Source organism: Ascaphus truei, chromosome 1 (genome assembly GCF_040206685.1).
Source record: "Ascaphus truei isolate aAscTru1 chromosome 1, aAscTru1.hap1, whole genome shotgun sequence".
In the NCBI taxonomy this organism is placed as follows: Eukaryota; Metazoa; Chordata; class Amphibia; order Anura; family Ascaphidae; genus Ascaphus; species Ascaphus truei.
Window position 1 is genome coordinate 169,235,727 of NC_134483.1, and position 18,236 is coordinate 169,253,962.

An 18,236-nucleotide genomic window follows, 5' to 3' on the forward strand; every position below is an offset into this window, starting at 1 on the left:
TGCATATTAATACATTTTAGTCTGTTTTTAAGACTGCAGATTTGTTTTTGTTTCAGGTTCTGTGTGTTACTTATTAGATTATTTATTTATTTATTAATCATGTATTGATATAATGTGTTTTTATATGTTTTTAGTTACCCTATATGCCCTGGTTATGTGCAACATTCAATTATTTAGTATCTTAATTGTTTTCTCTCAGTGTTTTTCCAATTGGTGTATGTGCATGTCTATTTAAATTGTGTACTTAAGGTTTGTCCAATCAGATTTAAGCTAGCACTGTATTTATATCCTTAATACTGAGGGCGTTTCATTCCCTGCCGAAGTCGACAAGCGCTGATGAAACGCATAGAACTGTGATGTCATCGCGCAAGCACGTAGTGTGCGTGGTGTTCCGCTGCTAACTAAGGGACTCCTGTATACTGAGCTTGCCTCTAGCACCTCATGTTGATCAGCTGCAAGAGGTGAGACCGTTACCATCTCCCACTGTGCCTGCTCTCACTGTGACTCTGTCTGCAGTCGTTTCTGCTGTGTGTGAGCGTTCCAGCAGCAGGTCTAAAGGCAACTGGCTTTCAGTGGGTATACATAAAGGTCTCCCCCATCCATCTCAGCGGATCTGTACCAGGAGTCTGTGTGTAAAGATACCTTTGTGTGAATTTTACTCTTTATGTCTTGTAAGTGTGTATTATCTACCTTACATTTATTTAAATACATTTGATTTCATTTGCATCATAAGATAATGCACTAGGGGAGTGCGCTTTTTTCTCTTTTCTTTTATATATATATATATATATATATATATATATATATATATATATATATATATATATATATATATATATACATACAGTCATGTGAAAAAGAAAGTACACCCTCTTTGAATTCCATGGTTTTATATATCAGGGCATAATAACAATCATCTGTTCCTTAGCAGGTCTTAAAATTAGGTAAATATAACCTCAGATGAACAACAACACATGACATATTATACCGTGTCATGATTTATTTAACAAAAATAAAGCAAAAATGGAGAACCCGTGTGTGAAAAACTAAGTACACCTTATGATTCAATAGCTTGTAGAACCACATTTAGCAGCAATAACTTGATGTCATCGTTTTCTGTATGACTTTGTCAGTCTCTCACATCCTTGAGAAGGAATTTTGGCCCACTCTTCTTTACAACGTTGCTTCAGTTCATTGAGGTTTGTGGGCATTTGTTTATGCACAGCTCTCTTAAGGTCCAGCCACAGCATATCAATTGGGTTGAGGTCTGGACTTTGACTGGGCCATTGCAACACCTTGATTCTTTTCTTTTTCAGCCATTCTGTTGTAGATTTTCTGGTGTGCTTGGGATCATTGTCCTGTTGCATGACCCAATTTCGGCCAAGCTTTAGCTGTCGAACAGATGGCCTCACATTTGACTCTAGAATACTTTGGTATACAGAGAAGTTCATGGTCGGCTCAATGACTGCAAGGTTCAGAGGTCCTGTGGCTGCAAAAACAACCCCAAATCATTACCCCTCCACCACTGTGCTTGACAGTTGGTATGAGTGTTTGTGCTGATATGCTGTGTTTGGTTTTTGCCAAACGTGGCGCTGTGCATTATGGCCAAACATCTCCACTTTGGTCCCGTCTATCCAAATTACATTGTTTCAGAAGTCTTGTGGTTTGTTCAGATGCAACTTTGCAAACCTAAGCTGTGCTGTCATGTTATTTTTAGAGAGAAGAGGCTTTCTCCTGGCAACCCTTCCAAACAAACCATACTTGTTCAGTCTTTTTCTAATTGTTCAGTCATGAACTTTAACATTTAACATGCTAACTGAGGCCTGTAGAGTCTGAGATGTAACTCTTAGGTATTTTGCCATTTCTCTGAGCATTGCACGGTCTGACCTTGGGGTGAATTTGCTGGGATGTCCACTCCTGGGAATATTGGCAACTGTTTTGAATGTTTTCCCCTTTTGAATAATCTTTCTCAGTGTAGAATGATGGACTTTAATTTGTTTGGAAATGGCCTTATAACCCTTCCCAGATTGATGGGCAGCAACAATTGCTTCTCTAAGATCATTGCTGATGTCTTTCCTCCTTGGCATTGTGTTAACACACACCTGAATGCTCTAGACCAGCAAACTGCTAAAACTTCGACTTTTATAGAGGTGGTCACACTTGCTGATTATCAATTAATCAAGGGCATTTGATTAGCAGCACCTGTCTGCTACTTAGCATCTTAATTCCTATGGAAACAGAAAGGGTGTACTTAGTTTTTCACACATAGCTTTTCCATTTTGGCGTTATTTTTGTTAAATAAATCATGACACGGTGTAATATGTCATGTGTTGTTGTTCATCTGAGGTTGTATTTACCTAATTTTTAGACCTGCTAAGGAACAGATGATTGTTATTATGTCCTGATATGTGAAATCATGGAATTCAAAGAGGGTGTACTTTCTTTTTCACATGACTGTATATGTATATTTATATGTATATGTGTGTATATATGTGTGTGTGTAGCCAGGTCCCCTCTGGCTCCCTGGTCGTTCCGGTCCCTCTCCTTTACCTGCGACAGCGTGAGGGCAGTTGCAGAGGCGAGTGCATCGCCGGGGGCTCCCGGCGACATCAGTGGCGGGGTGCCGCCATCTTTATTGTGTCTGCGCATGCGCAGAAGCGGCACGGCAACCATCTTGCATTTGGCGTAGTTTCGCGCATGCGCAGACGCGATGGGAGAAGGGAGTGAGAAGAGGTGCTCCATAATCAGGGACATCCCCCAGTTCGCCCATGCGCAGTTAGCAGCGGTGGCCATTACAGATCGCGCACGCGGCCCCAATGATAGAAAGCTCTATGGGAACTACAACACCCAGCAGCCTCTGGGGACTGCACTATGATCCCTGTCACATGCAGCCAGACAGATAATAGGGCTTGCAGCTTCTCCTGCTGGAGAAAGATACATTTTTGCGCACAGACCATGCGAGTCAGTTGGTGCTGGGATAAGGTAGGGGAAATTGTGTGTAGGGAGCAAGTGGTTTCTTACACTAGGCCAGGTTACCCCGTAGGCCCCAGCTAGACCCAACCCCCCTTCAGTTTGTGGCAGCTCTAGGGAAGGCCCTTTTTAGGGACTTGCCCTGTTTGCAGTCAGCTTAGTCAGGGACACAGCTGTAGTGCTGCATGGTCTGACAAGAAGGGTCAGTGTTGCAGTGAACCATTCTCTGCAGGGCAGAGATAAGAGACTTTCCAAAGGTGGATCACTCCATGCGGGAGCCACCCACCGCCAGGCAGATTTTCAGGATGTCGCAGAGATCGCGGAGCGGCAGATCCTTTGTGAAGTATCTGCAGCCCAGGTGCTAGATCACTGGGGCAGGTATTGTATTTTACGTGCACCAACATACCGGTACATCAAGCGTTGATCCCGCCTATATGTTTTGGGTCTCTTAGTGGACTCGTGGGACTCTGGGTACATGGTGTTGGGGGAGGAATTATTTGTGGGGGTTAAGGCCCTGTGAGAAGACCGGTAGTTGTGCCTAGTAGTGTTATACAGTGTAGATGGACACTGTTATTATTGCTGATGTATGTGTTATGTTCTATTCTGCATATAGTAAACTGTTATACTCCTGTGTATGTGGTTACTATATGTGGGTCCTATGTAGGGGACATTCTACACTCCTAGAATCCTACACAGGTGGAGGCGCTGTATGTAAGATCGTTCCAGAGGATTCACCCCAGCCTCTCACTGGCGGAGGCTCAGGCCTCCTGTGAGCCTAACGGGTAAAAGCACCACACACCTGGTAACATACATATAGGTTCCCCTCACATGCACCCTATCTGCGATTGGGGATGTGGGAATATGCGTTACATATATACTCTGGCAACGAAGGATAGGAAGGGGTAAGGGATAGGACAGAGCGCCCATGTTACTGCTCTGTGCCAAGGCAATGCAGTGCTACAATCAGGGGTGACGAAGTAGATAACTGGGGGGAGAAACAGGACCCCTATGTGAGAACACTCAGCAAGGTACTAACTACAGAGACATTTGGATCCTACTATACAGATTGGTAAATGAAGTGTAATTTAACCAATGTGAGATGAGTGTTTTAAAATATAAACTTTATTCAGAGCTGTGCTCAAATAAAATAATGAGTGAGGAAAAAATGAGTCCTTGTATAACAAGGAGATACCTTGATGAAATTGGCAAAATTTAAATTGAAGAGCTTGCAGCAATTGCTGGTGCGTAGGGTAAGTATATACAACTCAGTGGTAATGGTTGTTACTGTTACAAAGCGGTATACTAATGTATAGGTGCTGGGTGGGTAGGAACTGAGGAGAGAAGCCCTAATAGGAAACCCTATTGAACCTCTGTATACCCAACCAACAGACCCTATGAGTGGTAGAACGTGTATTCACCTATATATATAAGCACATGTCATAAGTTGTTTGTACCGTGTGAGTCTGTGTATGTGCACAGACTACTGTACTGACATTGTGTGGCTGACCCTGATGCCACCTCTATCTACATGGGCACAGCTTCTCTATTAGGGTCTGAGCTTATATAGGGACACACAGTGGCCAGGCATTCCTGACCCCTCTTTATGCAGTAGCACGACTGCCAGGCATATCAGTATAAGACGCTAGGCACTGTTCACTCTAGCGCTACCTGGTGGTATAGCAGTATAAGAGTCAGATAGCTACAGCAGAGGTGCCTGAGTAAAGACTATTTAGCTAAACAACCCCCTAGCTCCGTGTTTAGGTATGTAGAACCCCGAGTTAGCCTGTAGTATAGTTTACTCAGGGTCACTGATACCACAAATCCAAACGTAAGTAAAGGCAACAGCTGTAAAAAATGAGGGTGTAAAAGCTTGAAGTACCCTAGTTGGTATACCGTAGTATGAATAGCTGTTAACCTAATGTCCGTGGGTGCTAGGAGGGTAAAATTACTGCTGCTTCCTTAATTATATCAGAGTGTCAGACCCTGAGTGAGCCAAGTCTATGGCTCGTTTGGGGTCACTGATTACACTACTTAAACTGCTGCTGGCAGGCTATCCTCTCGCTGCCTATTTGTGCTGATGCATACCGCACTCGTTTGTTAGGACGCTGCTAAGTTGTGTAACAATTAATTATATATATCTGCAGGATGCATACCTGCACCGTGCATAATTGCAGCACAAGCTAGATGGTCTAAAAAGTTGCATATTCTAAAACCCCTGTAGATCAATAGTTAAAACATGGGTGTGCTCGGATCAGTGATCTGAGACACTTAGTAGTGACGTCATCATGTCCACTGCCTACACTGAGAGCAATAAGATTCTTGAGTGAACCTTAAGACTTTTTGCAGGTTGGTGATGTTGACTCTTAGGAGATAAGTGCTGGAAACAGTGGGTATTTAGATCCCTTCCATAAGATGATGAATCTGGTTTGAAAATAACTTTTTGAGATAATGCAATTCTTGAAGTGTTGCTTAAAGTAGTGATATTGTGATTTGTGAGCAGTTTCATGATCCAGAAATAGGCAAAGGATCAATTGATACTGTTTCATCCTTTACGGCAATGTGCAAGACATAGCATATACTGTTTTCTAATCTTACGAGGGCACACATGTAAGCATGTTACATATGTTATTTAGCTAAGTACTCCACACCTGTATCTGTAAGTGCATTGCAGATAAGACAGTAACCTGTGTTATGATGTTCTAGGTTGTGCATAAAGTGACATGTATACATGCTATTGCTATCTAGTGTATTATATATGTACTGTAGTGTCACTTACCAAGTATCTCATAATCCGTGGAGTCCATCTACTGTACAAGATCAGGTAGTCCCACAGCCTGGGAGCGTGCAATCACTTAACTGACCAGCTCCTCCATCCTTGTTAGGTGCAAGGGGACAAGTGAGCCTCCTTCAGTCTTCCTTGCCTTCTTAGCATTATCTGTCAATTTTTTTTTTTAAACGTTGGTCTCACTGTGCACCCATCGCTTTTTTAGCATGTCAATGGTGTGGATAGTTTTGCCCAGAGTTTTAATGCACTGCAGCATGCCACCTCAAATACGCTGCTTTTCAGCAGAGCTGGTCTTGTGGCAAAGAGCCCCCATTAATTTGGAGGGGTTGGCCTTTGAGGAGTCCCATTTATAATAAGAAAAATAACATGTATTCCCTATGTAGTGAACGTTACATTGCTAGTTAGAAATTAGCGACCTTCTGAGGATCTACCCCTATGTTTATGTGACAATGAATTAGCATCAACTTTAATACTTGTCAATGCTGTTTTTTTTTCCATAACCCTTTGAAACCTTCCCAATGTAATTATGAAAATGACTGCATAGACCGGTCTTTAGGACCCTTTCAGTTTTTTCTAAGTATGTTGCCATCTTTGCTTGTTCTCAATAGGGAATAACATATAAAACGCATTAAAAAATTACTATAAATATAAGCTTTCATCAATTTAGAAACAATTTGGTTTAGTTTACTAAAGAACAGTATTCATTTTGAATAATGTATTGTACTATTCCAAGTAATAAATGTGATTATGTGAGAACATAACTTCTATTTCAACAAAGTGTATAAATACTTAGAAGTTAGAAAAGACTGAACAGTAACAAAAACTCCAACATAAATCAAAAAACTTAACAGCTAAACATTTCTTCAGTGTACTGCCAATGAATAAGTAAATAGTTCCATGCTACGAGTGACAGATAACTTTGTTAATAATTAAGTAGCTTTGTTAAAGAATACTGAAAAGTAGCTTTATGTATTAATTACAATGATCTTTGCTTCAACTGTAACTTTTTTTTACATTGCATGACTTTGCAGTATTGACCTGTTAGGTTGACAAACTGGATTGCTTGAAACTGATTTCCCTTGGCCAATTTGTGAATGTAAAATGCAATGTATGGCAGTATGAACAAGCAAGCTGTAATAAAATGATGTAATGTAACTTTATAATTTCTGGCCTTGAGCTTAGTTTAACAATCGGTTTTACATGGATTAAAGTGTGGGTATCTGAAATATTAGGTTTTTTTTGCAACTTTAGTATCTACCAAAGAAAATGTTGGTCTCTGGGAACTTTACTAAAGAACTATTATAATAACATGTTAACATATTCTTTTGAATCAAATGTTTGCCTTTCCCACACTCTCCATTCAAATGTAAACACGTTCAAATGGGTTTGAAAATACAACCTACAAACATTAGAACTATTAAAATGAAATGGCTAATTCTATTATATTTTCAGAGATTAGCAGAAGCACCCATGGGAATTTATTTATTGAACTGCAAGACCAGAAAAGCAAATTTGCCTGAAACATAAGAAAGTTAGTAGTGGTAAAAATGGGAGTTCTGCCGTATTTGATAAGAATAGCCAATGCAAACATATTGCTACTAAAGAAACTCATTTGCATGCACTGTTTGGGACAGTCTATATGCACAGGTAACCATAGGGATCAAAATGGACTGAGTGTGACTTTAATCCCATCTGATACTGTTGGTGAGAGGTGACTCTATTTGAGATCTATAGAGTACACTGGGCATTACCCTGTGCATATAATAAAAACTGTGGGGAAATACTGTAGTTGTTATTTGGATGATGTACCCAGGTACATGAATCTCAGGTGGAATCTAAAAGGAATCCATAGTAGCTATGGAATCCATAACTGATATCTACATAACAGTTAATACATGTGCATTTGTAATATTCTATGGCATATAATTTAGGTACATTTCTTGGATCCAGTGACATGGATGCTATTTTTGTAAATTGATTTTATATGTTTTTTTTGTGCCATGATTTGTTGGATGAAATAAAGTTTTGTAACTTTTTTTTACATACTCATTTCTGTGCCGCTATTTAGAATGGATTTCTAACCTCTGTATGGGTGTGTTTTCTTCTGTCAAAGTTAACAGAACGTCATTAATGAGTACACCAAATATTAAAGGTGAAGCCCATCCCCACAAAAGTGAAATCCTTTATCAAAAATGAGGATTAACTTATAAGATATATATATATATTTTTTAATTCAAATTAAGTTCAAATAAAATGGTGCAGCTTTTGAATTGTTTCTTATTTCACAAAGAGATACTGAACACCAACAGGTTTTATGGAGTTTTTATAGATTTATGAAGGATAGATCATGCCAAACTAACCTTATTTCTTTGAGGAGGTAGGTAGGACATTAGACCAGGGTAATGCAGTTGATGTGGTCTACTTAGATTTTGCAAAGGCTTTTGATACGGTTCCACACAAGAGGTTGGTGTACAAAATAAAGGAAATTGGACTCGGTAATAATATATGCACCAGGATTGAAAACTGGTTGAAAGATAGACAATAGTGGGTTGTTATAAATTGAACTTTTTCAGGTTGGGCTCGGGTCGTGAATGGAATACCTCAGGGATCGGTACAAGGACCGCTGGTCTTTAGCTTGTTTATTAATGACCTTGAGGTTGGCATCGAGTGCAAAGTCTCCATCTTTGCTGATGATACTAAATTGTGTAAGTTAGTAGAATCAGAGCAGGATGTAAATCATCAATGGTCAATGGTGGAGCTACTCAAAGCTCTATAACAGGGAGTTCCAAAAAGTAATGCAATAATAAAGTGGACAACTGAGGTAAGCAACGAGGGGAAGTCAATACGTGGGTGTAAAATAACAGTAGGTGGAAAAGTTTCTGAGGACAGCATGCAGAATATAGAGGAGCTCCAATGGAAACCGCTACCTGAGATCCTTGCAAAATAGAGAGACAATATAGGTACCTCTATGGATCCCTCCTGTAGCGCTCCTGCTTCCGTGATCCACTGTCTTGCTGGCAGTGTGGACGTAGTCGTCTTAGCAGTCAGCTGCACATTCTCGCACCAACAGCGCGGAGTTCCCGAGTGCCGGAAGTGCGTCAAAGTACTTCCGGTCCGTCCGGTAAACGTTCCTCTCCCTTACAGACGTGTGGTTTCACGGCGGAGAATGTAGTAAGCGCCGACACCCACGTACCCTCTGATCCTCAGCGCGTCAGACCAATCGAGCAGCAACAACGTAGTGGATATGGATTGGAAAAAAGATTCGCTAGCGTCCCCCTTGATTCGATTTATCCCCCTTGAGAAAGGGCTCTAAGGAGCCTGAAACGCGTAGGGTTGTATGTACTAGTCTTTTGTTTGTCCCCGTTTTCAATTTTATGTAGTCTTAATAAACTTTTTTAGCCCTCCATTCGGTGAGCTGATGGTGCTTTTTTTGGACGCTAGCGAATCTTTTTTCCAATCCATATCCACTACAGGATGTAAATCATGCAGTACTGCAAAGGCAAACAAGATCTTATCTTGCATTAAACGGGCAATGGATGAAAGGGAAGTAAACATTACTATGCCCCTTTACAAAGCATTTGTAAGACCACACCTTGAATATGGAGTACAATTTTGGGCACCAATCCTAAGAAAAGACATGAAACTAGAGAGAGTGCAAAGAGCCATCAAATTAATAAAGGGGATGGACAATCTAACTTATGACTAGAGGCTAGCTAAATTAGATGTACTGTATTTATGTTAGAAAAGAGGCATCTAAGAGAGGATATGATAACTCTTTACAAATATATTCGGGGACAGTACAAGGAGCTTTCAAAATAACTATTTATCCCAAAGACAGCACAAAGGACTCGTGTCATGCCTTAAGGTTGGTGGAAAGGAGATTTCACCAGCAATAAAGGAAATGGTTCTTTACAGTAAGGGCAGTTAAAATGTGGAATTCATTACTCATGGAGACTGTGATGGCAGATACAATAGATTTGTTAAAAAAAATGTTGGACATCTTTTTAGAAAGGAAATGTATACCAAATAAGTAAACATGGGAAGGATGTCGATCCAGGGAGTAATCCGATTGCCAATTCTTGGAGTCATGAATGAATTTATTTTTCCCCTTAAGAGATATCATTGGATGATATGTCACTGGGATATTTGTCTGCCTTCCTCTGGATCAATAAGGAAGTATAGATATAGGATAAAGTATCTGTTGTCTAAATTTGGTATAGGTTGAATTTAATGGATGCATGTCTTTTTTCAACCTCATCTACTATGTAACTATGTCCCAAAGGAGATGGTGAGTCAAATTTAGTCCCCAATTTATATGCACTCAAATCCACTTGTCACTATATAGAGGAATCCGTATAAGGTCTGATAAGATGTATCAGGAATGGATATAACCTGAATGAATAGATGCTAGAATCTAACCCTACGAAGAACAACGGAACGTGTAGTGTAAATTTTAAAATGATCTTTAAATTAACATACCAAAGTTAAAATAGAAGGGGAGAATACGATGTTCCACATGCAACATCAAATTGCTGTCTAAAAGTAACCGTGGATCCTGTCTTCACTATATCAATAACAGGCAATGTCTAATGGTCCTATCAAACATTATGCATGTTAATAAATCATGTAATTTCAGTATATACTCAGTCAAGCACCGGTGTATGCAAATATTGCCACTCAATATGTGGTCAAGTATTAGATATGATATCATTATGTGCTTAAATTAACTGTGTGATTGGATTGCGTGCTAATTAGACCCTAGGTTAGGGAAAGAATAAGGGAACCAACAGCCAAATTGAGCCTACTCAAGGAATGGAGTTTCTAAACCCAGCTCCCTCCTCCCATGACCACGATACAATAAAATCTATATTTACAAATACCTCTATACTGTGGTAATAACAATTGCTACTGTCAGATTATATTTACAATATACCTCTGTACCATGGTAATAATGGTTACTATAAATGGAACTGATTTTGACATCCACCTGAGTCGATACTGGAATCATAGACGTAACTCTGTGATGTTTCTTATTTCAACCAGCTTGTCACACATTGTCAGTAACCTCACCTTCTGAGTGCTGAACTGGAAACAGTAAGACTGCTGGCACACACCTTGTTCTGTCACGTCACTTGCGACACCAGATAACAATATTAACTTGGGTTTTAGTAAATAAAAGGACACTTGTAACTCAGGGTAGTCTTTTTCTTATAATCTGTCAGATGTGATAAATGCTTTCCCAACTCATTTGGTTATAGTTGTCAGCACAACAGACGGTCCAATAATTTCTTTCCAAGAGAAGTCATACATTTGATTACTCAGAATTAGTCAACATTGTTTATGTATGTAACAGATGTCTTCTTCACACCACTTATACACCATTATGATATGCTTAGTGTGATACCATCACTGTCCTCTGGGTGCTGGAATAGGGCAGCTATGGGACTTTCCAATGCACAGAGAGTTAATCTCCCTAGAGAAGCCAACAGCAGCTGCTGGCTAATTAAGCAGGCTGAACTCCTGATTGCTCATGGAGTTTTAAAAGTCAGAAAGTGACTACAGGCATACCCCGCTTTAAGTACACTCACTTTAAGTACACTCGCGAGTAAGTACATATCGCCCAATAGGCAAACAGCAGCTCACGCATGTGCCTGTCAGCACGTCCTGAACAGCAATACCGGCTCCCTACCTGTACCGAAGCTGTGCGCAAGCAGGGAGACTATAGAGCCTGTTACAAATGCGTTATTTACATCAGTTATGCACATATATGACGATTGCAGTACAGTACATGCATCAATAAGTGGGGAAAAGGTAGTGCTTCACTTTAAGTACATTTTCACTTTACATACATGCTCCGGTCCCATTGCGTACGTTAATGCGGGGTATGCCTGTATACACAATTAGACTGACTGCTGGTCCCAGAGCTATGTGAAGCTGGCACAGTCTCTTAGGCTCGCTGGACGGTGGTTGAGGAACCTGCTGGGACTGCCTGGGTTGTTAATCCCAGGAAGAAGAAGGAAGGACGAGAGACCGTGCTGAAGCAGGGATGTCCTGTCTTTAGCATTGGATTTACAGAGGAGAGATTCTCTGAGCTCTCATGGGGCAGAGCTCCCCTAGGAAGGAAAGCCGCAAGGCCGCGCTGAAGCAGGGACATCTGCTCCAATCCCTGGAGTAACAGATAAGAGAACCACTTTCTTGCTATGTTCAGAGACTGTATATGTTCAGCTATATTAGTACATGTTTGAGGTGGTAACCATCTTAGCTGTCCATCCAGGTAGTAAGGGTTGAAGCTGAATGTGTAATTAGTCTCCTAAGAGGAGTAGGAGTTTATTTTATGATTTTGTTTTGACTTAAAGGGATGGTGGGCCTGTTAGTGTATTATTTAATCCTTGTAAATAAACCCTATATAGAGAAATACTATGTTTCCTGCCTTAATCTGGGACACAAGATCCTACGCTGTGACAGAGACATATCATTAGATATATTGTGATATATACATACAATGCAGCCACTATTATTGGACCTCATAGAGTAAAGATCTCATAGCATCAGATGGCCTGGGTCACATCTCTTCAATTTCAATTTCTAATGATGTATCAAAACCGGTATTAGAGCTTAGAATTTAAAATTTTCTCTTTAGTTATACCTATCTAATATATATAATTTTTCTTTTAAAATCAGCTTTTTACAGATTTAGCAAATTATTGCTGTGCCTACTGTACCATCTTATGTCATAGTGCAGAAATACTGCGTGTGACAATGTTGTATCTTAAATCTGCAACGTTAAATATAACAATATAACAATATACAGCTCAACCCCGTTATAGCGCGATCCGCTACAACGCGGATACGCTTAAAACGCGGTCTGAGCTTGGCTCTCGTTTTCCCCTCGTAGCACAAAACAAACAGCATTGGTTGCCTCTCATACCTGGGATCATGCCAGTGCTGCTGGTAGTGAATGGGCGGTGTGCGGGCGGGCGTGGGTGGGTGTCCCCCCTTCCTCCTCTGCTACTCTGCTCCGGCATCTCCTTCTGCTCTTGCGTCACCCTCTGCTCCGGCATCCCCCTTTGCTCCAGTGTCCCCCCTCCTCCTCTGCTCTGGCGTGACCAGCACGTCCAGAGCGCATCGTTGTGGACTGTCCTGCCCACTGACCGCTACCCAGGGCGTGATTGGTCCGTGGATTCTGTGACGTCAGGAGCTAGGGAGAGCACCGAGCTGAGAGGAGGAAGACACAAGGTACAGGTACAGCCACGATCCGGTTATAACGCGATCATATCGGGTGGACCCCGTGCACCACGTTATAACAGGGTTCAGCTGTATATATATTTTTAGTGCAGCAAATAATTTTTATTATTATTATTTTTAATATATTTTCATAATTCACATCTAACAGAATGATGTAAATAAAGTTATTTCAGGATTGATCAATCTCAATCATTGTGTCATTCGGCATGTGTTTGCAAAACAACAAACACAATAAAAACGTATGTTTAATTTGTAAATTATTATTTTACATTTGCAGAATAGAGTTTTGGGGATTGCACTTGTGAAGAAAGCTAAACACTAAAATAAAAACATTGGTAATTTACAATGTTTTTAGATTACTGCCAATGAATGTTAATAGAATTTCACAGTATCTTAAGATCTCAGCCAATCCTTCCTTATTAAGTATTTTTTGTTTACAGTTTATAGTTTATCATTAATCTTTCAATTTCCCATGTTTTATGTAGGTTCTTCTAATTTTTTTTATTTTGTATGAAACTAGTAGATGGATTAATTACTTACTCTCTTTGTTGAAAGAACACACATATTGTATGTATTGCTGATGTTTTTTGGCAGCAAATGAAATTCCTTTTGAAGTGGAATTAACTCCAAGTACAATTTATTCTTGTCTCTCAAAAACTAACTTAAGAACTCTGACAACTCTATGATGAACTTTCTACAATCTGTTTTCAGAGAATTTATCATGTGAAATATTCATTTAATGAAAATGTTTGAAACCAAGGATGGCAAGAATCGTGAGAGTTTGATAAGTTTCGAAAAATTTTAGATCAAAAAAACAAAACATCAGTGAAAATGCTCATCCTTACTACTTTAAAACATTGTTGATCATCCCCTCCTCTTCCACACACTACACTCTTTTGTCTCTACACCTGCTCTTGGGAAACTAACACAACTATTTTAAATCACCTCTGTGCTGATGATACTCAAATCTCCTATTTTTTATTTTATGTTGGTTCTTCTCTTTGTTATCTTTGTGAAATAATATTATATACAGTACTAGCTGAGAGACCCGGCGTTGCCCGGGATGTAATGTTCCCGTTCCTCTCTCTCCTCCCCCCTCTCTCTGTTTGTCCCCCATTCACATCAATCCAGTCCCCCCCCTCCCTCCCTCCTTTACAGCTTCATGTAGCGTGTGTGCGTCAGTCACTGTGTGTTTGCTCGCGCGTCAGTGAGTCTGAGGCAGAAACACAAACACACACAGACTGACTGACGCACACACAGTCAGTGTGTGCCTCAGTCAGTGTGTGCGTGCGTCAGTCAGGCTTTGTGTGCGCGTCAGTCAGTGTGTGCGTGCGTGCGGCAGTCAGTCAGTGTGTGCGCGCGGGGCGTCAAAGGCAGGGGGGGGCGTCAAAGGCAGGGGGGGCGTCAAAGGGAGGGGGGGGCGTCAAAGGGAGGGGGGGGGGCGTCAAAGGGAGGGGGGGGCGTCAAAGGGAGGGGGGGGCGTCAAAGGGAGGGGGGGGGCGTCAAAGGGAGGGGGGGGCGTCAAAGGGAGGGGGGGGGGCGTCAAAGGGAGGGGGGGGCGTCAAAGGGAGGGGGGGGGCGTCAAAGGGAGGGGGGGGCGTCAAAGGGAGGGGGGGGCGTCAAAGGGAGGGGGGGGCGTCAAAGGGAGGGGGGGGCGTCAAAGGGAGGGGGGGGGCGTCAAAGGGAGGGGGGGGCGTCAAAGGGAGGGGGGGGGCGTCAAAGGGAGAGGGGGGGGCGTCAAAGGGAGGGGGGGGGCGTCAAAGGGAGGGGGGGGCGTCAAAGGGAGGGGGGGGGCGTCAAAGGGAGGGGGGGGGCGTCAAAGGGAGGGGGGGGCGCCTCAAAGGCATGGATTCCTCCCCCTGCATTTCCTGCAGTGGACAGGAGGGGGGGGGCAGTGGACAGGAGGGGGGGGGGGGCAGTGGACAGGAGGGGGGGGGCAGTGGACAGGAGGGGGGGCAGTGAACAGGAGGGGGGGGCAGTGGACAGGAGGGAGGGGGCAGTGGACAGGAGGGGGGGGCAGTGGACAGGAGGGGGGGGGCAGTGGACAGGAGGGGGGGGGGCAGTGGACAGGAGGGGGGGGGCAGTGGACAGGAGGGGGGGGGGCAGTGGACAGGAGGGGGGGGGCAGTGGACAGGAGGGGGGGGCAGTGGACAGGAGGGGGGGGCAGTGGACAGGAGGGGGGGGCAGTGGACAGGAGGGGGGGGCAGTGGACAGGAGGGAGGGGGCAGTGGACAGGAGGGGGGGGCAGTGGACAGGAGGGGGGGCAGTGGACAGGAGGGGGGGCAGTGGACAGGAGGGGGGGGCAGTGGACAGGAGGGGGGGGGCAGTGGACAGGAGGGGGGGCAGTGGACAGGAGGGGGGGGCAGTGGACAGGAGGGGGGGGCAGTGGACAGGAGGGGGGACAGGAGGGGGGACGCAGTGGACAGGAGGGGGGACGCAGTGGACAGGAGGGGGGGGCAGTGGACAGGAGGGGGGGGCAGTGGACAGGAGGGGGGGGCAGTGGATAGGAGGGGGGGGCAGTGGACAGTGACACACACACACACACACACACACACACACACCTCAGTTGATGCGCCCTTTCTCAGTTCCGTTTGGCGCCGGAGGTGGGGAGCGACACCTACCTGTACTTCCGGGCGCCGCCACCGTCTGACTCGGCGCCGCGAGGGAGGAAGGGGGTCCGCCATCTTACGCGCCGCGTGGCAGCTGCGGGAAGCGAGGTGATTTGGAGCGGGGAGGGGGGAGAGGTGATTTGGAGCGGGGAGAGGTGATTTGGAGCGGGGAGAGGTGATGCCGCTGGGGAGGGGGGAGAGGTGATGCCGCTGGGGAGGGGGAAGAGGTGATGCCGCTGGGGAGGGGGAAGAGGTGATGCCGCTGGGGAGGGGGAAGAGGTGATGCCGCTGGGGAGGGGGAAGAGGTGATGCCGCTGGGGAGGGGGAAGAGGTGATGCCGCTGGGGAGGGGGAAGAGGTGATGCCGCTGGGGAGGGGGAAGAGGTGATGCCGCTGGGGAGGGGGAAAAGGTGATTTGGAGAGGGGAGAGAGGTGTGTGTGTGTGTGTGTGTGTGTGTGTGTGTGTGTGTGTGTGTGTGTGTGTGTGTGTGTGTGTGTGTGTGTGTGTGTTTTATTTTATTTTTTGGACCTTTGGCCCGTCACTCCGCCTCAGGCCAATGAGAGGTGTGGGGGGCGGGCCAAGGGGGTGGTGTGAGTGTGTGAGGCCAATGAGAGGTGTGCGGGGGCGGGCGGGCCAAGGGACCAATGAGATTGCCGCTAGGGACACCGGACATCCAGCAGGCAGGCATGCATGCAGGCAGGCAGGCAGGCAAACATACAGTGCTTTCACTAATATAGTATAAGATGAGTCTGAATTCAGATTCATGAAGGACTACATTGATTTGGATATTAGTTTTGCACTCTCTCTTTCTCTCTTTCTCTCTTTCTCTCTTTCTCTCTCTTTCTCTCTTTCTCTCTCTCTCTCTCCTCTCTCTCTCGGACTGAGTGCTGTCATTTGTCCAGTGCTACGGTTGATGTATCTTAACTTAGTGCTTCACTGTCTGCCAGGCTGCCACTAGTGCCTACCCATGCCTGCCTGGCGGATGCAGTGCCTTCCTGCTTTCCGGCCTAACTACCTTCTTTTAACCCTGCCCTAGACATGAATTTAGAAGTGAGCAGCACAGGTAGCTAGCTACCCTCCTTCTATTCCTGATCCCTTTTTCAGGTATTTAACGCTGTATATTTGTGCTTGCTCATTGCATTACAGGTCTTTTAGTTTTTGAATAAAGATGATCTTGACAAAAATGAGATATTAGGGAGTCTGGCATAACAACATAACAGCATTTAGGATGAAGCCATTTTGTGTGAATATTTCAATCCGCCATCTTGTTTTGTCTCTGTGAGTCTTAATTTCTGTGTTACATTTCTGTATAAACAAATGTGTGAAGCAGAAAATTGAATGTTTTCGCTCTTAGCTGAATTTATTGACCCTTCCTCATCCAATCAGCTTCAAATTGAAAGTGTAAACAGGCCAAAGGTTGTGAGAACCCATGAGATAAGCTACATAGAAACTAGTTCTCACACAAAATGCCAGGTGGCAGAATAGGAACATCCCATTTAAACCCATAATGGTTTCTAGCTGACAGGCAGTACAAAATGACATCAGCTTTAGTATTGTTATGTATTACAAAATGAGGTAATGTTTAGTGACGTGCAAGCCCCCCCATAAAGGGGTGGAGCTTTAGGATTTAGGGTATAAATATATGGCATACCATGTTTATTTTTTAGAGAGCTTTTGTTTTGAAGCTGTCTCCGTTGTGCACTTGACTTGAATAAATTCACGTGTTATTCTGTTTCAAAATAACCTCAGACTGTGTTTTTTATTTACGCTTTTTCTCAATCTGTTTCCAATTACTTATCTGAATATCATGTTATTTAGGAAAACATGTTGTACTCTATTGGAGATCATATTTATTTGACAAAAATAATTTAACAAATAGTTTTTTGCTTAACGTTTTACTTTCCAGCTATTTTTTTCTCAATTGGTCAGTCAGTCAGTCAGTGACACTGATAATACACTCTTTTGCAATTGCAGTAGTTTGATTTTTTTTCCACAGGGTGATAATAAAAACAAAAAAATCATTGTCATTGATTCACACAGATATACAGTAAAACTTAAAAGAGTGCTTTTTGCAGGGTGATATAATATTAACAATAAAAAATGAATTAAACAACACCCAGAACCACAAGAAGCTAATTTTGGGAACCCCTGAGCCCCCACAAAAATATATATGTATATAAGTGTCAAAAAGGAGTGCTACTGAGCGTTGCGAATGAATAAAACAAAGAACAAAAAGCCCAATGCCACTTCCAATATGACAAAATTACACAGTAAAATACTTATATATTCTCTTGAAAAAGGGTCATTTAGTTTAACCCTTTGGCCAAAGCGTCGTAAGCCTGTGAGCCACATTAAGGCAGACCCTGCTCATAGGTCCTAACACTACCAGATAAAATACTAATACACCTATACTAGGATTAAAATTCTCATTTACCTCTATTGGGAGGGAGGAGGACCAACATTGGATCCATATCCAGTAAAATGAAAGAGACCTGCTTACTTTCCTTAGTATAGGTGTATTAGTATTTTTCTGGTAGTGTTAGGACCTGTGAGCAGGGTATGCTTTGATATGGCTCACAGGCTTACGACACTTTCAAGAGAATATATAAGTATTTTACTGTGTATTT

At 43.1% G+C, this 18,236-nt stretch overlaps 1 protein-coding gene and 1 long non-coding RNA gene across 3 annotated transcripts in view; one reads left to right on the forward strand and one right to left on the reverse strand.

The window, feature by feature from the left end:
* Window positions 1–18,236, reverse strand: part of ALDH1A1 (aldehyde dehydrogenase 1 family member A1) — a 115,433-nt gene that overhangs the window by 94,026 nt on the left and 3,171 nt on the right. The gene's annotated exons all lie outside the window — the stretch shown is intronic.
* LOC142493695 (uncharacterized) overlaps window positions 1–18,236 on the forward strand; it is a 64,083-nt gene that overhangs the window by 4,116 nt on the left and 41,731 nt on the right. The window lies entirely within an intron of this gene.